Source organism: Podarcis pityusensis (genome assembly GCF_964106645.2).
Source record: "Podarcis pityusensis genome assembly, chromosome: 9".
In the NCBI taxonomy this organism is placed as follows: Eukaryota; Metazoa; Chordata; class Lepidosauria; order Squamata; family Lacertidae; genus Podarcis; species Podarcis pityusensis.
Genome location: NC_138034.1, coordinates 52199276 through 52205275, shown reverse-complemented (window position 1 = coordinate 52205275; position 6000 = coordinate 52199276).

The window sequence follows — 6000 nt, the reverse complement described above, 5'->3', positions numbered from 1 at the left end:
AATGTGAGCCATTACACAGGCTGCAAAGACAGAATAAGATTCTGGATTTGGACTCCCTGTGAATTAATATAAAATAGAAAATTGTCAACGATTCGCTAATAAATGAGTAATTCTGACACTGTATCTGAAATATATGCTGATTATCTGAACTGCAGGTACTCATTTTTAAAAGGTGAACTCTCTCAGTTTGCTAATTTTGGCAGTGACAGCCTGATTAAATTATTTTTAATATTGAATAGTGGAGGTAGGCCACTGGGGAAATAATTGGCGCCAAAGCCCTATTTCTGACAAATGATAAAGAATATGCTTTGTGAAACAAATTATCCGTTCTCTTTGATTCCTTTGAATACGCTATGCATCAACAACTTGAGCCATTTTTCTTGTAGCTAAGTGACTGCTAATCATGGATTCATGGATACTGAGGCAGCTCTGTGAAGTATCGGTGTTCTACATGGCATTAGACATCTTACAAATTATGTTTAGGGTTTTTGCTTTTTAACTGCCAAGAAAGGGCTTCTTTTCTTTTAGATCAGCAGAGCAGGAAGGGAAAATACCCTCTGGAGAAACCTTGCAGAAGAATCACTAAAAATAAATTTTCAGCCAGAAATCAAAGCACATGACATTTGGAAAGGAGCAGCTTATAGCTATGGGGCTGGCTGGGGCTGAACAGATTTCAGGACAATATAAGCCCTGTTCTCAATATAAAGTTTGAACTCTCCATTGCTGACTTCCACACATAGAGCTATCTGAAGGGGGCTTCTAAATGCATTTCTCTGAACACACTTGGTAGTCTCCTCCCAATCTGGAACCCGGATAATGTACATTCAGTCAAACATGCTTTGAAGTCTCCTTCAGTGCTCAACAAAGGAAGATCAGGGAGAAGACGATGGAGGCATTGTGGGCGGCACATAAAGCCATATGCCTTGGCATTCCTTGCTCAAGCATAGTGTCTGAACATGGCTCTAGAATACAAGCAAGGGTCAGTTCAGCCTTCCCCAACCTGGTGCCCTCCAGATCTTGGAGGGTGTGAGGGGAAAACGCCTATCAGATCCAGCCAATATGGTTAATGGTCAGGGGTGGCTGGAGGTGTAATCCAAAAACATTTGGAAGGCACCTGCTTGAGTGCATGAATGTGCAATAAAAATTATATCTGGAGGACACACACACACCCCGATATGGTGATGACAACTATTGTATTTATTGCAATTGGTTTCAGTATTTCTGTTATGTTTCTAAGTCACTTTGGGTCATTTTTATGAGTAAAACAACTAATAAATCAATAACAATATTTTCTTTTTAAAAACCAAAACATTCACATAATTAATAATTGTTTGACTAATTTCACATCTGCTTTCAGTCCGAAGATACTCAGTTTCAGAACTGACCAAAGCTATGGTGGGTGACAGACACTGATATCATTTTCTTCATAAAATGTATCTTGCTTTTATTCCATTTAGATATCGTAAATTCCAAAGGGAAAGAAATGTTTGTGCTTTAAGGAAAGTTATAGACCAGCAATCTAGGTTAAATCTGCCTTAAAAGATAAGCAGGCATATGCAAGACATTTCAATTAATTCTCTTTAAGGGCTCTGTTCTGCAGTCTTTGTTTACACAGACATACCATAATTAATTACAAAAATAATTGGCATTAATGTACGTGTTGCTTGGTGAAACAGAGCAATCAGTACAGGGTTCATGTTATACAAAAAATGAGAATAAACTCCTTCAGATCTTTCAGTTAATCACTTCTATGTGGCAAATCATTGCTTATGAAGATATGCATTATATTTGATTCAATATGTTTCTCTTAAAAACCTTTGGAAGAGGCAAAGATTAATTCACATACGCTGAAATTGCTCAGTGATCCATTACGTATCTTAAGGCTGCAACGCTGCACATATAGAATTAAGCCCCACTGAAGTCAATGGGACTTGCCTCTGCGTAGAAATATCCAAAACATTCTGAAATTTCTAGAATGCCGTAGTTGAGCTTTCGTTAACCACTTTGTAGTAATTAATTCTCACGGCAGTAATATGCATCTTCGCTTTCCTTTCACATAGCTTTCCTAAAAATGAAGGGGGTGGTATTTAACCAAGCTTTTATTAAAAGTAATATCCCTAACTTATTCATGTCCATTAATTTCACTGAACTTTACTGTAAGACTCAGCTGAATACACCTGAAGTCTGCAGCAGCTATGGGGAAATCTCTACTTTTACAGCAGCTTACAAATCTAAGGATCTGAGACTGAATGTTTATGAAGAAGAACATGTGTGAATGTTTCAAATCTTTCCAGAAGTCCCATCTGTTCCTGTTCCTGGCCTTTCTTTGATTTATTTATAGCAATAATTTTAGATTTATCAGGTTAACCTCTGGATAACCGCCTAAAACAACTCTTAACTATGCGGCTTTTTAAAGTACTCTGTATAAAGATGCAATGGATTTAAATACTGTCATTTTCCTGATATGCCTTTTAAAATTCTTCTGCACCCCACAGACATAGGTAGGAAAACTGCTATAATTTTACAAAGAAAAAGAAAGCTCAGCCATCGCCATCATTATTCGCAGGATGGCAAGATGCAATTTATTTTTAAAGGGGGAGACAATCTACAAATTCTCATTTAATTTTAATCTGGCATGTGTCTTAATTTACATACCAGAGCACACAGAGGAAGAAAGAATGGGGTTAGAAAATGAGGGAAAGGGTTGCAGATAGAACAATCTATCACGAGGTTACTTTTTTTTAAATGTCATATGTTTAACTCAAGGTATAAAGAAATTGTTTTAACTTTCTTGGAAAAACCAAGCAAACAAGGCATAATTCAGCCCCCCATTCTTATGAGAAATATAACCACTGAGTTCAGCACCACTGAGCCTATATTTAAACTGCCGCCACCTCTGAATTCAGTGCACTAAATACGACGTTGGTCACAATCTATCCTGTATCTATCTTCTTGTTTCTTATGAAATACTGCATTTTGGTGCATTTCTCCCCAAAACAGCTTCAAAATGACTGGGGGCGGGGGGAGAACAAGTTAGCTGCTTTTTAAGCCAGTAATGTAGAGCATTCCAAACTTTTCATGTTGGTGGCACACTTTTCGGACATGCATCATTTTGCGACGCAGTAATTCAGTTTCACTGGCAAACTAGAGGTTAAACAAACTCCTTTCCAGTCCCAGGAGCACGGGGAGCGTTCAAGTGACACACACACTGCAGCTGACACTTACGTGTCACAACACAGTTTAGAAAGCTCTGCAGTAATGTGTACATAGCTGGACAAGCCACTGGGGGGCACTGAACCAAGCTGTGTCTGATTGGAGTCGGGAGTTTTCTGCTGCTGTTGGGGTTTTTTTCAAGAAAGTTGATAAAATTCTACCGACCCAGACCCTGCAATCATTACCTGAGGTTCCTTTTCATGTGCCTCCTCCAAGAGAGGTCCTGAGGGTGGCAACATGAGAACAGGACTTTTCTGTGGAAGCTCCTCGCTTGTGGAATGCTCTCCCCCAGGAAGATTCACCGGGTGAAAACATTTCTCTTTGACTAACATTCTATGTCATTTTAAATGTGTTTTTGAGGGGGGAGTTATTAGTTTTGTTTTGCTTTTTTATGTATTTTGTGTTTCCATTTTGTATTGTTATGCCATGAACTGCCCTGTAATTTTGGGATGAAGGGCGGTACAGGCTGTGACCATTCGCACAGGGGTTCTGTCCCTGGACCCCACACACGTCAGCAGAGCACATATAAGCATACCCTGCCCGCATTCCACTCCACCCCACACCCATTCCACCCCACATTCTGCCCCATCCCTGTGGATGGCAGGGCACAGATATAGCTCTTGCCAAGGGCATAAGGCAGCCTAGATATGCCTCTGGTCATGGGTTGGGTGAAAGGATTTTGTTGCACTTACCTTATATTCAAAGTGGTCACAGGGTGCTTGTCAGCATTCCATTCTGTGAATCAGCTTTCTGGTGGTTTGCATTCTGCAGTCTTCCCAGGTACCCATGTTTCTTGAAAACTCCCATAATGTTCCTCTGCTAAGCTTTACCGTAAGTACAGGAAAGCAAAGAGACCGCCTGCTGTATGCCTAGCACCTGTCCTTTTTTGTTTCTTAGGCAAAGTGGTGTTGTTATTTTTACTTTTAAAGAAAATGGTGCAGAAAGTTGTTTTTTTTAAAGGTTGAAGAACAAGAAGCTCTTAAAAACAAAATCAGTGAGTGCACCTATTTCATGTGCTTGATTGCTACTTTCTCTGCTTCCCACATTTAGGGAAAGCCATCAGGCGGTAACTCATTCCACAGGGCTTTCTCAGATCACTAAGCGAAGGCAGTCAGGGAGGCAGTGGAGTGCTGGAGAAATGTTTAATGGAAAGAAGAACACATCATTCATAGAAACCTCACAAAGACAAAACAACCACAGCCCTGCATCCACTAGGGCAGGCGTTCCCAAACTGTGGTCAGCAGTGTGATTGTGGCTTTGTTGTCAAAGGCAGGAGATGGCGCATCCATCACAAAGAACGTTCTTATTGATTTTTAATTGTATTTTTATTGCTTCCTTTATTTCATATATTGTATTTCATTGTATTATTTGAATTCTATGGAATTCTAGTGCTTGTGCACTAACTCAGTGTAGTCCTAAATCAGGGTGGGGACCTGAAATGGCAGACCTTGGGGTCTCAAATTTCAGTGCTGAAGGATGTGTGTGGTGTCCCATTAGTGTAGTGGTGGTGGAAATGCTCGGGGGCGGGGGGTTGTATTGTCAATGAAAGATGAATTACACTGAAACAATGCAGCTTTGAGAGACCAGGGTTGGGGAACATTTTTCTGAAAAGGGAAGGGAGGGTAATCTGTCAGATATTGCATGCATGTGATAGATGAGAGCACAGTCAGAGGGGGGTCAGAGGCATCACCCCCGTTTTCTTCTGTCTGATGTCTGGATAATTTATTTATTTTTTAATGATATTTATTGAGAATTTTAAGATTACAAAGAAAAAAGAAGGAAAAAACAAGAGAAAGAGAAAAAGAAAGAAAAAAGTAGATAAAAGTAACAATTAAACAATACAAATCAAAAGTAACAATTAAACAATACAAATGTCTGGATCATTTCAATGCGCTCTACATGGAGTTGCCTTTGAAGACAACTTGGAAACCACCATTAGTCCAAAACACAGCAGCCAGATTACTAGCTAGGGTTCCATTTAGAACCAATATATGGTCATACATTGGATACTGAACGCCTTGTGAGTCAGACGTTTTGGCTCCTGAACACCACAAACCCCGGAAGTGAGCGTTCCAGTTTGCGAATGTTATTTGGAGTCCGAACGTCCGGCGTGGCTTCTGCGGCTTCCGATTGAGTGCAGGAAGTTCCTGCAGCCAATAGGAAGCTGCACCTTGGTTGTCGAATGTTTTCAGAAGTCGAACGGACTTCCAGAAAGGGTTCCGTTCAACAACCAAGGTACGACTGTATCATCTTTTTTTAAAGCAACTGCACAGGTTCTGGGCTCAATTCAAAGTGATAAGGTTAGTGTTTAAAACCCTAAATGACTTAGGCCCAAAATGTCTGAAAGTCCACCTCCCTCCCTACAGACCCTCTCAGGTGTTAAGATCATAGTTCTTATTTCAAATTTCACTGTTCTCGGGAATTAAAGAATTATAAGGAAAGATTGCATCACACAACACTTGCAACCAGAAATGTTCTCTTTAAAAGATTTCTGAACCAGCGTGGGGAAAGCTTTAAAAGGCAATGCTGAGAAGCCACTGTTGCACCAAAGTAAAAATAAGCTACCCTTTCCCACCCCCCAATCCCAATGATAAGAGTTTCATATTTTGGCAATATTAATGCATAAGCATTTTGGCTGACAAATCTGTTACCTAATACTGTTAAATAATTTATGCATTTGGAAAATCATTTGTCCTTACAGTAAATTTGCAAAATAAAATATTAATCAAGTATATGATTCATTTTGACTCAGCTCTGACAATTTTAAAATGTATCAAATATCCCACT